The following is an 18,169-nucleotide window of genomic DNA, read 5'->3' on the forward strand; positions in this document are numbered from 1 at the left end:
TCTTCAGGATTAATACACCTTTAACAATGCGCTTAGCTGTGTCTAAATTTAAATTAGAAGTCCAAAGAAGCCGTACTGGCATGTGGTGGTGTTTCTACAAAGCCTCACAGCTTTGTAGGATAAAAATACTTCAGTATATAATTTCTCTTTGTTCACTCACAGTTGAAAATCAACAAGGCTAACCTTAGGTAAAACTGTGAAGTATGGAAAGTTTATCTTTATTATCCAGGCATCTCCTTTTTTCACCCCTTTCCCCCTTAGTAATGTCTATCTTTAGGCATCTACTTTTTATCATGTTCTGGTCTTTTCTGTTCTCTCAATTCTGAATACACTCCGAGAATGAATAGGTATAAGTCAAAGTGGGTATTTGATTTTAGACCATTTATTACCACATGTGAAATAATAGCCATTAGATTACCTGTTCAAGGTATTTGAGTAGGCAGATTTTTTTTTTTTTTTTTTTTTTTTTAATGGGAGAGGAAGGAAAGTCATTGAAATTACACTGAATAGGTTGGCCCTAAGCACAATATTGAGTAGTCCTTTTTGTTCGTGGTGAGACTTGTCACCAGGACAACCATCTCTGCTTCCTGGGCCGAGTGGGTAGATCTGGCCTGCCTGCATTTGTTGGAGGTATCTTCTGAGAGTTTAAAACTTACTGCTGAATGTGAGCCACAGAAATGGCCAAGTTCCCTTATGCAGGATCAGGACCATCACTAGTCCATATAGTGTCTTTGTACAAATTTATAAAAGGTGATCCTTCGTTAAGTGTTTTTATTTTATCGGTCAGAAAATTATGGCAGTTTACATATTTTGTTAAATGACGTTATTGTCATCTGCCAGAAGTCACAATAATCATACAAATCTTTGCTGTTTCTTTGAATGTGCCCCTTCAGTGGGACCCTACAGTGCGCTGCGAACTGGGCAAACCTGGGGATGCACCGCACTCTGTCTGGTTTGCTGCAGGCCCACATGTCCTGTTTACTTACCGATTGGCTTAAAGTGTAAGTTGCTTGTCTGGTCCTTGTAGGCACTGAAATTTTTGACCCTAAGGCTGTGATTTCCTGAAGTACTTAAGGAAAGATCATACGTTCCTTTATTAGGGAACAAGGGTCCCATTTACCATTTAGTACGTTGAATCAGCAGTAACGATGATAATCTATAGTCTCTAACTTACTAGTAGGAGGGACTGATGTAAACTTTGGGATGATCAGGTGTTAAGTACAAGAAGACCTTACTCATAAACATCTTACAGACTATCCCTCTTGCTTGAGACTCTAATGAACTTGCCATCAGATAGATTGTGAACAAAACTTGAATTTTAAGCAAGAATCCTAGATAAGTTGAGAAAGAGAAGATAATGTTTAAAAAGACGTTTAAAGTCTGCCTAGGAGAATTGATTTTCAGGCCAGACAGCTTAGCTTAGTCCACATGGTAGGTCATGTACTCTTAAATGGCTTCGTATTATATGAAATGTTCATTTTAGTTACTTTTTTTAAAAATCTTGTTTCCATTTTCACAAATGAAAAAATTGAGTTGTAGTTAAGTGATTTGCCCAGGCTCAATTTTGTAAATGGCAAAACTGAAATTTGAACCCACATTCTGTTGATTCCAGTGCATTAGACGACAGGATACCTCTTCTGGCCGTAGTGTTTTCAAAAGATTGCTTGGCTTATCAGTAGGAAAAGGGAAGGGAGTTCTCTTTTTCTTCTCTCTTGTATAGGATGATCTTCACCCTAATGCCTTATGACTTACACTAATACTGTTAGTATTGTGGGTCTGTTACATTATAAAATAAATAGGATAACATTTATAGGATTTATACAAGCTATGTAACTGCTTCATTGTTTCATTTTAGAATTCTTATCTAATTTCAGATCCTGCGACTTAAAAATGAACTTTGATAGCATAACTTAATTGAATTTCAAAGCTCCATATATCCGCAGGGGAGAGATAGAATATTAAATAATTTTACATGTCTGTGAAGATTATTATTTTACTTCTGTGAAGTTTATGTGAAATCTTTAATGCTTTGGGTAGTTTTGATGCACTTAGTAGTTACGCTGTTTTGAAGATATGCTTCTCTATAATATATCCTAGTATGACAGTTGTCACATACCATGTACTGATTTTTTTTTTTTACAACATTGAAGGCCTCCGAATGTGTAAAACCCTTTTCTTATAATGTGTTATGTATTTGAGAAAAACTGAAAGCATGGAATTACTACTACTACTACTACTACTACTACTACTAATGTTCAGGCAAAAACTTCTCAAACTGAAAAATGGTAGGCATGTAGGGAAAACAGGAGAGGAAAGTGCGGGCTTAATAAGCTTATGCAAAACATAACATGCCAGCGAATGGTATTTTCACTAAAATGTCGCTCCATGAGGGCAGGACCTTTTGTCTACTTTATTGGATGGTGTATCTCTAATAACTGGAACGGTGCCTGGCACCTAGTAGGTGCACAATAAATACTTGTTGAATGAAGAAGGAATGAAAGGTATGAGACTTAGCCTTTTGTCTCGCAGGCTGCCCAGGACTTAGATCATAATGAGTCATTTCTTTTTAAACTGTTACATGCCAGGTTGATTTATCTACTTCTGTTACTTCCCCATATTTCATAGCTTCAAGGTGTTATTTATTACTCATTTGTTCAACAGATGTATATTAAGCATCTGATGTATACTACACAATGTAACATTAAAAGTGAACTAGAGCTTATCTGTTTTGGGAAATGGATCATAGACTATTAAATAATAATTTAGGGTAGTATATTATTATATGCAACATACGAGGTTGACACAGGTATTAAATGCCGAGTTTCTGAAAATGCTGATTTGGTGAAGTCAGGGAAAAGAATCATAGGCTTTGAATAGATAAAGAGTGGGAGGGAGAGATTCTAGGAGGAACGGGCACATCACAATCTGGGGTACATCAATAGGAGTGCTTGAGGAAACATAGTAGATCATCCTGGTAGGTTGAGTAGACAAAGGGCTGATTATAGTGTACTGCAGTGTTGGGTTGAACAGGTAGATGAACCAGTGTGTCACAGATTGAGCATATTTCACTCTGAAGGAGGTTATTAGGTATCCTTCAGGGCTCTGTCCTTAGCACATTCTCTTTCCTTGGTTACTGTGACACTCTTTAATTTTCCTCTGGCCCTCATAGTCTCTGTAGCTTCTGCTTATGTCTTGAACTCTATCCCTCCTATGTTGCAAAGTGATCCCATCCACGTTAAGAATATATACACAACGACTCTGGAATTTGTATCTCCAGCTCAAAACCCCTTTTTGGGCTTTCATACCCGTATATTTACAACAGTTCGCTTGAAAGCTCCCTTTGGATGTCTGAAAGGCCTCTTACCTTCACATTCCTAAAATTGAATTCTTGGTTGTTACCCACCTTCCCACCCTTAATGCAGTTCTTTCTCCAGTCTTCCCCATTTTCGCTCACTCAGGCAAAACAAAAACAACCTAGGAGTTTTCCGTGATTCCTCTTTTCTTGACAAGATACATCCAAACCATCTTCGGGTTCTGTCAGCTGTACCAACACTACAGATGCTGCCCTACTTATCACTCCTGCCACTCTACAGGTCTAAGCTGCCTGTATTATTTAGTCACCTATATTTAAGACCAACCACATAATTCGTAGGGCCTGGCGCAAAACAAAATTCTACAGCCCCTTATTGATAAACGAAGAATTTCAAAACAGTGACAGCATTGCATTAAATCAAGTGTAAGACCCTTCTGAGTGCAGGACCAGTGCACTGGAGCGAGCTCTTGCCCCTGCAGCTGCTACTACAACCGCCTAGTAGTAACTGGTGGCCGCCTGCTAACCCCTGTGGGCCATTCTTCACATAGCAGTCATTAGCCTGGATGACGTCATACCACTCCCGTACTTAGAATGTACAGATCCTGTATGACCTACCTTCTGAGCTTTATGTACTCTGACCCTGAAGCTTCCTCGTCCTCCTCTCCCACCACACTCCTGTTCTCATGCACTAGGCGGCAGCCAAAATGGCCCCTCCTTTGTCCCTCAGAACAAGAACAAGTCCGATCTTTCAGTGTAAGCACAAGTCTTTCAGGAGGTCTTAGCCTCCTTTCCATCAGGCAGTCCTCAGGCCATATGCCACCTTTTCAGACAGGCCTCTCCTGACCACTTGTGAATGAAATAACGTAGCCATCACCATATGGCTTCTTATACCATACAACCCACCACCACGGCCTAGTTGCTTGTCATGCCATTACTCAGTTTTATCGTATTTTTAGCACTTATTACTGCGTGGCACTATCTTTCTCGTATTGACTTATCACCTAGCATGGTGCCTGTCATTTGATAATGATCCAATAAATGTTTCATGAATTAATGTTTTTTTATAATTCTTTGAGCCTCTTACATTTTGGAGATTTATCTGAAGAGTAACGGGTTTATTTTTCCTTTGTTAAAGTTCAATAATCTTTTATTTGTTGAATTCTCATAAAATTGAATTACTTATGTTTAATTTACAAACATTCCAAAGTTAATTTAAAATATCAAGTTATTTTCTCTTTAAAATGACACATTTTTGGTGTGACACATACTTACATGTATTGTACTTGGACAAAGACTTACAGATGCTATTGCTCACTGAAACTGAAGTTAAAAAATACCTGGGAATAGGGGCGCCTGGGTGGCTCAGTCAGTTGGGCGTCTGACTTCAGCTCAGGTCATGACCTCATGGTTCATGAGTTCGGGTCCTGTGTCAGGCTCTGTGCTGACAGCTCAGAGCCTGGAGCCTGCTTCGGATTCTGTGTCTCCATCTCTCTCTCTCTGCCCTTCCCCTGCTCACGCTCTGTCTCTCTCTGTCTCAAAATAAATAAACAGTAAAAAAATAAAAATTAAAAAAATACCTAGGAATAAACCTAACCAAAGAGGTGAAAAATCTATACACTGAAAACTATAGAAAGCTTATGCAAGAAATTGAAGAAGACACAAAAAAAATGGAAAAATATTCCATGCTTCTGGATTGGAAGAACAAATATTAAAATGTTGTTACTACCCAAGCAGTCTACATATTCAGTGCAATCCCTATCAAAATAACACCAGCATTCTTCACAGAGTTCGAACAAACAATCCTAAAATTTGTATGGAACCAGCAAGAGACCTGAATAGCCAAAGCAATCCTGAAAAAGAAAGCCAAAGCTGGAGGCATCACAATTCCAGACTTTTAGGATGTATTACAAAGCTGTAATCATCAAGACAGTATGGTATTCGCACAAAAACAGACACTTAGATCAATGGAACAGAATAGAGAACCCAGAAATGGACCCACAAATGTATGACCAGATAATTTTTGACAAAGCAGGAAAAATATCTAGTGGAGAATAAAGGACAGTCTCTTCAGCAACTGGTATTGGGAAAACTGGACAGCGATATGCAGAAGATTGAACCTGGACCACTTTCTTATACCATACAAAAATAAACTCAAAATGGATGAAAGACCTAAACGTAAGACAGGAAGCCATCAAAATCCTTGAGGAGAAAGCAGGCAAAAACCTCTTTGACCTCAGCCACAGCAACTTCTTATTCAACATGTCTCCAGAGGCAAGGGAAACAAAAGCAAAAATAAACTCTTGGGACCTCATCAAGATAAAAAGCTTCTGCATGGTGAAGGAAACAATCAGCAAAACTAAAAGGCAATCAACAGAATGGGAGAAGATATTTGCAAGTGCTATATCAGATAAAGAGTTAGTATCCAAAATCTATAAAGAACTTTCAAACTCAACACCCAAAAAACAAACAATCCAGTGAAGAAATGGGCAAAAGACACGAATAGACTTTTTTCCAAAGAAGACATCCAGATGGCTAACAGACGCATGAAAAGATGCTCAACATCGCTCCTCACCAGGGAAATACAAATCAAAACCACAATGCGATACCACCTCACACCTGTCAGAATGGCTAACATTAACAACTCAGGCAACAACAGATGTGGGCGAGGATGCAGAGAAAGAAGAACCCTTTTGCATTGCTGGTGGGAATGCAAATTGGTGCAGCTACTCTGGAAAACAGTATGGAGGGTCCTCAAAAAATGAAAAATAGAACTACCCTACAACCCAGCAATTGCACTACTAGGTATTTAATCAAAGGTTACAGGTGTGCTGTTTTGCACCCCATTGTTTATAACAGCACTATTGGCAATAGCCAAAGTATGGAAAGAGCCTAAATGTCCATTGACAGATGAATGGATAAAGATGTGGGTTGTGTGTGTGTATATACATACATATATATGTATACATATATATGTATACACACACACGCATACATACAATGGAGTATTACTCAACAATCAAAAAGAATGAAATCTTGCCATTTCCAACAACGTGGATAGATCTAGAGTGTATTATGCTAAGCAAAGTTAGAGACAAATATGATATGACTCCACTCATGTGGAATTTAAGATATAAGACAGATGAACATAAGGAAGGGAAGCAAAAATAATATAAAAACAGGGAGGGGGACAAAATGTAAGAGCCTCTTTTTGAGAACAAACTGAGGGTTGCTGGAGGTGTTGTGGGTGGGAGGATGGCTAAATGGGCAAGGAGCATTAAGGAGAACACTTGTTGGGATGAGCACTGGGTGTTATATGTAGGGGATGAATCACTGGATTCTATTCCAGAAATCATTATTGCACTATATGCTAACAAACTTGGATGTAAAATAAATAAATAGAGAAAGAAAGAAGGAAGGAAGGAAAGAAAGAAAGAAGAAAAGGAAAGGAAGGAAGGAAGGAGAAAGAAAGAAAAGGAAGGAGGGAAAAAGAGAGAAAGAGAAGGAAAGAAAGAAACTGAAGTTAATACTATGGAGTGAGCAGAGTTCCCCCACCCCCATCAGTATTTTACACCATAATACCAAAGCTTCACAACCCAAGCTTCACAAATGTATGTAAACCTATTCATTCAGTAGACTGGGAGTACCTATTATGTACCCCACACTCAGGAACAAAGGATGAATAAGACGTTTTTCCTGCCCTTGAGTTAGTTGCTCACTGTAGATAATATGTTCTTTGATATGCAGCATTCTGTGTAGTTTTGAAAAATACTAAGTCTGCTTCATAAACTATATGCAGTCTGCTAGCTTTTAAAACTTTAATGCACAACTCAAAATAATGCACTTGTTATGGGAGTATCACGCACACACATATACACTTTATGAGGCTAACATGAATGTGAAATATTTAAAATTACTTTACAAATCTGTTGTTTACCAGTGCTGTCTGGTACACACACCAGTTTTGGAGAGGGTGGGTGTGGTGATGGCCAAATGCTATTGTTCACAGAATTTGCAATGCTTATTATATAATTACATTGAATGCCATATGGCGTTTTATTGCAGCTCATTAAATTACTAGGAGTTTATACTTCTATTTGCGTTATCTTTAGTGACTTTCAGTACTGCTGTTTTTTCTTTTTTTTTTTGCAGATTTATTTACTTATTTTTAAATATATGAAATTTATTGTCAAATTGGTTTCCATACAACACCCAGTGCTCATCCCAAAACATGCCCTCTTCAATACCCATCACCCACCCTCCCCTCCCTCTCACCCCCCACCAGCCCTCAGTTTTGTTTTTTCTAATATATACTGTAGATATCCTTTTTATTTATTTTTTTTAATGTTTATTTCTGAGACAGAGAGAGACAGAGCATGAATGGGGCAGGGGCAGAGAGAGAGGGAGACACAGAATCAGAAGCAGGCTCCAGGCTCTGAGCTGTCAGCCCAGAGCCTGACGCGGGGCTCGAACACACAAACCGTGAGATCGTGACCTGAGCCGAAGTCGGTCACTCAACCGACTGAGCCACCCAGGCACCCCTAGGTATCCTTTTTAAAATCATAAAATATTATCTTTCAAAATAAACATAATTTATAGAATACAGCACCATGACTTTTTCCAGAAATAATCCCCAGGTGGATTCTAATGGTGACTGAGTGGCAGCGTATGTGCTATATATACACTGTCACTCAGTCACCATTAGAATACAGAAAATAAGAATATTGCTAACCACATCAACAAAGGTAACTGAAATTACTTTTTTCAAGAACATATTGTTTTGAAAATTACCTCTTATTGGTTTGGTACATTAGTGTCTTTTTCCTTCCTGGAACTCTAGAGGAATGAGTTTTTTCTAATAGTTCAGTTTTCCAAAAAGCTGTTACTCAATTCTTTTTTAAAGTTTGTAGCTTTAAACAATTTTTAATTAACTTTAATGAATGAAAATCTTTCTGAAATGTTACCTATTATGCCTGCATCCATACCTCATATACAGAGTTTATTGGGATCGTAATTTAGCCTTCTCTCTAACTTAATTTTTCTTTTGAACACGTGTTTTTGAGTTATACTATAGGAGATGCCTTCAGATCCCGTGAAAGAGAGTAGGGTTATTTACCCTTTCATAAGAGGGCCACAGAGTATTAGGCTTTTTGGGTTCTTTTGGTTATTTTATATAGTTCTTCACTCCCCTGTTAACAGCTTTCATTTTGTCGTGTTGATGGTGTTACTATCTCTTGCAGCCCCTCTCTTCATTCTGATTTAGTGTTTTTAATTTCCTGTGAGCTAGGAAACCGGTTTTAAAATTCTATTAAAATGAATAATGTGTGCAAAAGTAGACTGAATAGACTCTGAGTGAAGGTCTAATGGGCTTGCCTGTGAGTCAAGTGCCCAAAGCTGTCATGCTTGGCCTTGTGACATCTGTTTTGGTTGCTGAGATGTTCTTTTTTGCTTCTTTCCTAGTTCTGCTTAGGGCAGATGTCACTACTTAGAAAATATGTAGAATATCTCATTTTGCAATCTTTCCTTTGGGTCACTCGGTCCTTGTTAACATGATACACTTGTAACATCTATTTCAAACTCAGATATATAATAAAGTATTGCTAATTAAATTCCCTGACATCTTTCCGAGTGCTTTGCTATGAAACTGAGTCATGCAACTAAATGAACTCTATTTAAGCTGTTGATTGCCAAAGCTTGTTTCTCTGCTCTTTATTCAAATTTCTGTCATCGATGAAGCATACAGTTTCAAAATCAGTTGAGTGTTAATAACAGAGTGAGGTATTCTGCAGTCAGTCCCAACGTACACCGATTAAATCGTCACCATATATTCTGGGATACTTTCTTTGTCAGGCATTGTGCTAGGCACTATGCCTACAATGAATAAGAAGGACAGGGTTTTGGGGTGCCTGGGTGGCTCTGTCGGTTGAGCGTCCCAACTTTGGCTCAGGTCATGATCTCACAGTTCGTGGTTTCGAGCCCGTGTCTGGCTCTGTGTCGACAGCTCGGAGCCTGGAGCCTGCTTCACATTCTGTGTCTCCCCCTCTCTCTGCTTCTCCCCTGCTCACACTCTGTCTCTCAAAAATAAATAAAGATTTAAAAAAAATTAAAAAATAAAAAAGAAAGGGTTTCTGTGGTTATGGCTTTAAATAGTACCCAGTGTTTTTATTATTGTTATTATTTTATTTTTTAATGTGTACTTATTATTTTTGAGAGAGAGAGAGCACGCGCACATGCGAGCAAAGGAGGGGTGGGGGGGGTGGAGAGAGGGTCCACAGCAGGCCCTGTGCTAACAGCAGAGACCCCAACACAGGGCTTGAACCCACAAACCACAAGATCATGACCCGAGCCGAAGTTGGACGCTTAACTGACTGAGCCACGCAGGTACCCTATTTTTATTTTAAAAGAGAGAGAGAGAGCGAGCGAGAGGGTGAGTAGGGGAGAGGGGCAGAGGGAGAGAGAGAGAATCCCAAGCAGGTTCTGCACTCAGTGCTGAGCCCGATGCCAGGGCTTGATCCCATGATCCTGGGATCATGACCTGAGCCAAAATCAAGAGTCATTCACTCAACCTACTGAGCCACCAGGCACCCCAGTACCTAGTCTTTCTTAAATTTTAACATGTATGTAGATCACCTGAGAACTTCATTAAAAATGTTGGGCCTAGCCCCAGAGTTTTTGACTTCATAAGTTTTGAGTTAGGATTAGAAATAAGCACTAACAGGCAACCTGATGATTCTGATGTAATGGTCCTCAGAACACATTCTGAGAAATTCTAGTTTGGCAGATAAGAACCTTTTCAAGTAACATGGATAAAAACAGTATAATGCTATATTTAACCTGATTGCTATTTCATCTGTAAACTGTCTCAAAAGTAGTTTTTAAATCATTGGATTCTGTTTCTACTTATTACCTTTATGTTGAGATGAAAGGACTGGAAACTGTGATTAATAAACATCGTAATTTATTATCTCTTAACCCACCAACAAATTACTCTTTTCCATAAGAATAACGTTACCCTATGGCAAGCTGTCTCTAAGACGGGGTTATTTGACAGCTAGAGCAAAGGCAAAACATTTCCTCTCAACAACTTCTTTAAAAATGAAATGTCATCGAATGCACACGAAATCATTGTCAGAGGTTGCCTCCAGAGAGAAAGATCTAGATGTCTGGAGGAGACTTACTTTTAATCATGTATGCCTTTGCACCTTAACAGTTTTTATACCATGTGACTGCATTACCTAATCCAAAATAAATTTGAGAAGTTATGCTGTTACCTTAGGTCTAAAAGTATACCCTTGGTTACTATTTCACTATAAAAATCTTTTTGACAGCTTTCCCGGTTATTATATACTAGAGGGTGGAGCTTTTCCTCTGCTAAAGCGCTTCATTTGAGTAACTCTTCCCTTCAGAAGTTTGTGAAACCACTTTATCATAAACTTCATTTCTATACATCACAGAGTCTGTTTCTACTTCATTGTTCTAGTTTTATATCAGAAAGGTGCCATTTTAATTATTGTGGTTTAGTAATATAAGTTAATGCCTAGAATATCACGAGCTGCATTGTTGTTCTTTAAGAAACTTTTCTGAATTCTTAACTCATGTGCTCTTTCTTGTTAATTTTAGAACTTTTTTTCCAAGCTCAAAAAATTCCAGTAAAGAGTTTTTTATTTTAAACCTGTTATTTGGGAAGAATCAACTTCTTAGCATAGTTAATCTTCCTGTTCAGAAACACAGTTATCTTCTCCATTCATTCAAACCTTCTTTTATATCTTTCAGTAATAATTTTTAGTTTTCTTCATAGAAGTTTGAACATTTTTGGTGAGGGTTGCCCTGTGTATTTATATTTTTGTTGCTTCTTTAAAAAATGTTATGTGTCTGGGGCGCCTGGCTGGCTCATTCGGTGGAGCATGAGACTCTTGATCTCAGGGTTGTGAGTTTGAGCCCTGCGTTGGGAGTAGGGCTTACTTAAAATAGAAATCTTATAAAAAAATGTTACATAGCTACAATATAGGAAAGCTACTTTTGTAGCTTGCACTGTTTCTAGTCTGTCATTGTTGAGTTTTTCCCTTTTTTTTTTAAAGTATATAATTACATTGTTTGCAAATGTATACTGACATTTAAAAAAGTAATTAGCATATGAAATTTAGAAATGTATTCTATAAATGGACTTATCCATAGTTATTCTATTAAAAATGTAAAATAAAACTTATGTGTCTTTAAGTTCCTGAGATTATTGATCAGAGACAGACAATAACTTTTAAAAAAATATATCCAGTTTCAGTTTGTTGATTCTTTCATGGAAAAAACAAAATTGAGCATTGAAGAACCCAGGTTGTAAGGTTGGGTAGTTTTCCTTTCTTTCTTTTTTAAATGTTTATTTTTGAGAGAGAGAGAGAGAGAGAGAGAGAGAGAGAGAGAGCGCGCGCACGCACAAGCAGGGGGCAGGGGAAGAGGGGGGTGACAGAGGAGCCAAAATGGGCTCTGTGCTGAAAGCAGAGAGCCCACTGAAGGGCTTGAACTCAACGAGCCATGAGATCATGACCTGAGCCAAAATCAGACATTTAACCGACTGAGCCACTCAAGCACACTATGCTGAGTTTTTAAAAACAAGTATCACACAGTTGCATAGGCATATGCATTTGTGACAACTTAACATCTAGGGGTGGCTAGATGGCTCAGTTGTTTAAGTGACCAACTCTTTTCGGCTCAGTGCATGATCTCACAGTTGTGAGATCAAACCCCATGTTGGGCTTTGTGCTGAGATTCTCTCTCTCTCTCTCTCTCTCTCTCTCCCTCCCTCCCTCCCTCCCTCTCTCCCTCCCTCCCTCCCTCCCTCTCTCTGTCTCTGTCTCTGTCTCTGTCTCTGTCTCTCTCTCTCCCCCCCATCTGTCCCTTTCCCCCTGCTCACTCTCTCAAACAAAAAACTTCTCAAATTGATGATAAAGATCATGATAAAGCTGATCATGATAAAGATCAGCTTCTTTTATATCAGTTATATCCCGGTAAAACTGTTTTTAAAAAACAGATAATCAGGGCGCCTGGGTGGCTCAGTCATTTAAGTGTCTGACTTCAGCTCAGGTCATGATCTCTCGGTTCATGGATTCGAGCCCTGCCTTGGGCTCTCTGCAGTTAACATGGAACCTGCTTCAGATCCTGTCTCCGTCTCTCTCTCTCTCTCTCTCTCTCTCTCTCTCTGTCTCTCTCTCTCTCTCTGTCTCTCTCTCTCTCTCTCTCTCTCTCCCCCCCTCCCCTTCCCCCCACTCATGCTCTCTCTCTGTCGCTCTCTCAAAAAATAAACTCTCTCTGCATATACATAAAACTTTTGCTTTAGTCAGGTTTCCTGTGTGATAGTCTTGCCTTTGTTTGCTTTCATTGAAGATTTCTTTAATAGTTTCTGTTAGTAGACTAGATCATTAGTTAACATAGTCCCTGACAGGTCATAGACACTCTGAATGTATTAGATGGACTGTAATTGAGTACCATTGGGTTGTTTTCCTTCTTGAACACCATGACGCTTGCAGCACTGGCTTTAGCTAGCTGTGGGAGTACTGTAGTCTAGTGAGAGTTGCCAGAGAGTGGGGAGTAAAGGATGAGGGAAATGGAGCGACCACTCATTTCAGTACTAAGGGGTTGCTCTGCTTGGGAGATGATAGCCCAGGGAGGAGTTTGCCAGGCAAACTGGGAGTGAAGGGTTGAAAAGAAGGTGATAAACTCCAGGAATAGTGAGGAATCCTTGGAAGTTCAAGAAGCTCTTTTGTTTGGGTATTTATCTTGCCCACTCCAGCAGCTTGTAGCTTTTTCATGTTGGTTTCTCCTGGCTTGTATTAGGTCTCCAGAACTCTCTGGAATTCAGCATCAAATGTGTACCTACTGGATTCACATACCATTCTGCCCGTTCACTCAGTCCACTCACTCGTATGTGTAGCTTCTCTTCATCCCTTGTTTATTGTTCTCCCCGACATCTCTGTCTCCTTATCCTGATTCATTCTCCTTATTGTGGTCAGAGTTAATTTTCATTTTATTTTGTTTTATTTTTTAATGAAGAAGATGTGTTTATTTATTTTTATAAGCAATTATTTTTCTTTTCTTTTTTTTTTTTTTTTACTGTTTGTTTATTTTTGAGCGGCAGAGAGACACAGAGCACAAGCAGGGGAGGGGCAGAAAGAGAGGGGGAGACACAGAATCTGAATCAGGCTCCAGGCTCCAAACTGTCAGCACAGAGCTCAACGTGGGGCTCAAACTCATGAACCACGAGATCGTGACCTGAGCTAAAGTCAGACGCTCAACCGACTCAGCCACCCAGGTGCCCCGAGTTAATTTTCATTTTAAAGTGAGCCCTTTCCTGGGGCGCCTGGGTGACTCAGTCAGTTAAGCGTCCGACTTCGGCTCAGGGCATGATCTCGCAGTTTGTAAGTTCGAGCCCCACGTCAGGCTCTGTGCTGACAGCTTGGATCCTGGAACCTCCTTTGGATTCTCTCTCTGCCCCTCCTCCGCTCATGCTTTGTCTCTGTCTCTCAAAAATAAGTAAATGTTAAAAAATAATAATAATAAAAATAAATAAAGTGAGCCCTTTTCTGTAGTTCCCTGTTTCAACAAATGACTGCTAACAGCTAAGTTTGGTTAGAAGAGCTTCTGTAGCCTGACCTAACAACCTTTAAACACTTATTTTTCACCTCTTTTCCCCTCCCTCCCTCCCTCCCTTCTTTCCCCTTTCTGCCTTTCCTCCTTCTTCTCCCTCCGTTATTTCCTCTTTCTCCCTCCCCCACCTCCATTCTTGGAATTTGCCACCTTCTTTCTGTCCCACTTTGTACAACAAACTCCTAACTAGGCCTTCACCTCCCCAGAAAAGCCTTCCTCTACCCCTCCAGGCAATTGCCCCATCTTCCCCATGTACTTTACTCATCTCTCCATTGCAGCTTTTCCTGTACACTGTTATTTACCTCTTTGTATGTTTGTCTTTTCTGTTAATTAAGAACAGGCACTTGTGGGATACAGCGTGACTTGCCTCTGACAGTCTGTTGAGAGATGGTAGAGATGTGATATCCCTTTGAAATAGTGGCTTTTGTTGGGGTTGGAAGGTGGCTGGTGAGAAGATAGTGTAAACATACATATTTAGAAGAAGCTGGAGGTACTGTTTATAATACAGTGTGAGGAAGAATGAAGATGGGGTGAGAAAGAGATTTATGTGTAAACATCAAAATGTTGAAGGGCAGAAAGGAACCTGGTCAGAAGAGCAAACATAGTGATGTATGGAATTTTTTTTGGTCATCTCTTTGTTTTAGAAATAGAACAGGTCATCTGGGTAGCTCTCAGTCAGTTAAGTATCTAGCTCTTGACTTCAACTCAGGTCATGATCTCATGGTTCACAACCTTGAGCCCCATATCAGACTCTCTGCTGTCAGCACAGAGCCTGCTTCGGATCCTCTGTCTCCCTCTCTCTGCCCTTTCCCCGCTTGTGCTCACTCACTCTCTCAAAAATAGAGAAAACATTTAAGAAAAAATAGGAATAGAACACGTAATTAAGTACTGTTTTGAACTGTACATTTTGACAAGGAAGGTAAGATAGATACATTAATAAATTGTAGTAAAAGTTTAATAATGGCGATGTGTGTGTGGTTGGGTGCTTGAGTATGGTAGGAGAGGTAATTCTAATATGCATTTGTATGTCTTAAGCAGTGCTGATGAGAAAGCCTTTCAGATAGAAGTAAGAGAAGAGTCTATTGTGTAGTGTGCCCAAGTCCCGAGGATTAGAAGATCCTAATAGAAATTTGGGAAGACAAGTTGAGGTACTTAGTAAGTACGGCTTTTACACGCTAATGTTTATACTGATCAAAGCAAGACAGAAACAGGCATCACATTTAATATTTAATAGAAGTCAGACAGTTTTGTATATTGCTTTTTTACTCGTAATGGTAGTTTTGCTTAAAAAAAAAAAAAAAAGCAAAAAACTAAACTAACTTGAGCCAGTATTGCCAATGTACTTGTCTGTCTTAAGCTGCTATAATTGTTCATAACAATGTGCTATACATAACTAGCTAAATGTCTTACAATTGTAATACCTTACTTTGAACTAGGACTTTTTTTTTAATGTTTGTTTATTTGTTTTGAGAGAGAACAGGAGTGGGGCAGGGGGAAACGGAGAGCGTCTCAGGCAGGCTCTGTGCCGTTAGCACAGAGCCTGACACGAGGGTTGATCTCACGAGATCATGACCTGAGCTGAAATCAAGAGTCAGACACTCAACCAACTAGGACTTTATTTTTGTGGTAATGTGTCATCAGAAGATCATAATGTGGAGCATGCACACATGCTCTCTCTCAAGATAAATAAATACAAATTTTCAAAAAAGGTCACAGTGTAACTAGCATCATTTATATAACTAATGTGATTATGTACCATAACTGACATTTTTATAACAAGATGACATCAACATAACTAATAACATTCAGTAGATACTAAAATATAAGCATATATTTGGTTAGTCCATATATAGTTAGTGTTAACTAAACGTTCTTAGTGGCGGTGTAAATTTATGAGGGGAGGAAAAAGCATTTGGGGTTTTTTTAGTTTATAGCCTTTGTTTTTATGAGGTTGGAGTAAGAGTAGTTTGAATTCTTCCAAGTTGAAGCATGTGAAGAATTCTTTCAACCCCTCTATTCATCCTCTTGATGGAGAGAAAGTGAGACCATATGGCCTGCAACCCCATTCACAGTGGAAAGTCTCCTAGAGTGAATCAATAGGGAGTCCTTCTTTCTCGCTTTGCTGTCCTAAAGGACAGTCTAAATGACTCGCAGTCTCTAATATCAATATCTGCATCACAGCAGCTGGTCCTAAATGCAGTACTCTCCCTTGAGCCTTACCACTCCTTCTGTAATCCCACCCCCCCCCCGCCCCCCGCCACCCCAGCTTGATTTGGTTTTAATTAGCACCAGAATCTCTCTTCTTAATTTTTTGAAAGTTGCTAAAATAGCATATTGAAATTTACCTTATCTTTTCAAAAATTCTGAGTCTCAGCACACGTTGGTGGCCACATACAGTCAGACATTTCCCATCTATTATTCCAGCATTTATAGTTTCATGGAGTCGCTAATGAAGTAGCCATTTGCTATATTTGCTTAGTCACCATAGCAACAGTGTTTTGGTTAGTGTATGCCTGGGTAGTTTCCTACAGCTTGACGTGATACGCAGCTAATAATGCTGATTTCTACTTAGAGGCAACTGAAATTTTGCAGAATGGAATTTTTAAATTTGCTGAATAGAAGTTGTTTGATCCCACTGGTGTATTCTGTTGGCACTCATCACGTAGTCATAGGATCATAGAAATTTTAATTTGGAAGAATGATTCATACTTGCAGTATATATCACAGTGACTGGCTAGAGAAACATTGCTTCTATCACCATAAGCAGCTTATTTAATCCCTAACCTAAATATTTTTAGGAGTCAAAGGAATTGATTTGAAGGTTAGCAGTTGGGGCTGCTTGATAATCTTGGGTGCTTAGCTTTAAACTATTTTAAATAATTCTGGTTATAAGCCTTAAATTTATAGTATAACAAATATGAAAACTGGAAAGGACTTCTTGTCCCAGTCATTTTTTCCCATCTTTCATTGTCTGATTTCTGATAGGTCAGCCTCTTTGAACTACATTACTTCATTCATTTCCCCTTCTACACATCCACTTTAAGTTCCTTTAGTCACTACTTAAAGTAACAGTTACATAAATTTATTTTCATTTTTAAAATGTGTTTCCTTCAGGGGCGCCTGGGTGGCTCAGTCGGTTAAGTGTCCGACTTCAGCTCAGGTCACGATCTCGCGGTCCGTGAGTTCGAGCCCTGCCTCGGGCTCTGGGCTGATGGCTCAGAGCCTGGAGTCTGCTTCTGATTCTGTGTCTCCCTCTCTCTCTGCCCCCCCCCCCCCCATTCATGCTCTGTCTCTCTCTGTCTCAAAAATAAATAAAAACGTTAAAAAAAAATGTGTTTCCTTCAGAAATCACGTAGTATTAACTCGCACCTTACAGAAAATACACATTCTCTAATATACGTTATTTGGAGAAAATAGTGTAGCTTGTTCGTGGTGATAGAGTTCATAGTTTCAAGAATCTGATTTAATCTTAAATGATGTAAAGATTGTTGCTGTACCATCTGTTATAAAAGATGTAAAGGCTCACTTAAACCACCAAGTTCATTTCACATCTAAATTGCTTTTATCAAACATACTCCATACTTTAACCCCTACTTCGTGTATGAATTAAACCCACAGACGCCCACTTCCCTTTAGTCATCTATAGTCTCATTTTGATCTGTATAAAAATACAGCAAGCTCAGATCCTATTAATTTCTTTCTTGGCTCTAAATATTGAGCTGGGAGGAATATAACATGGGTGTGTTTTAAAATGTGTTCATCCAAATATGTACGTACATATATGTACATACATACATATTTTTTCATTTGTTCCTGCCTAACTCAGTGCTAGGAAACCAAAGTCATAGGATTGGTTGCCATTTGAGTGTGTTACCTTGGACTGTTCCATGGACACAGCTGGCTTTCACTAGAGGGAACTGGGGAAAAGAGCTTGTGTAGAACCATTACCGCAAAGGAAAAAATAATATAGATAGGAGTTTATGATTTCTTACTGGTATTCATCCTCATCATCCTTTTACTGATATTCCCCCTCACCAAAGAGGTCTACCAGAGTGACATTTACAAAGATAAATTGCCCAGCTTATCATATCAAAAGAAGTGGATTTTGTGCATCACTCTCAAATAAGCATCATGGCCTGTGTAATAATTTGTATCATCTCTGCACGTTGATGATGCAGAAAACGTTTTTATACATTTGTTTTGGGCCCATAATAGCAGTTGTTC

At 39.1% G+C, this 18,169-nt stretch overlaps 1 protein-coding gene across 1 annotated transcript in view; it reads left to right on the plus strand.

The window, feature by feature from the left end:
* GTF2F2 (general transcription factor IIF subunit 2) overlaps window positions 1-18,169 on the plus strand; it is a 154,595-nt gene that overhangs the window by 95,358 nt on the left and 41,068 nt on the right. The gene's annotated exons all lie outside the window — the stretch shown is intronic.

This window comes from Panthera onca, chromosome A1 (assembly GCF_046562875.1).
Source record: "Panthera onca isolate mPanOnc1 chromosome A1, mPanOnc1 haplotype 2, whole genome shotgun sequence".
NCBI lineage: Eukaryota > Metazoa > Chordata > Mammalia > Carnivora > Felidae > Panthera > Panthera onca.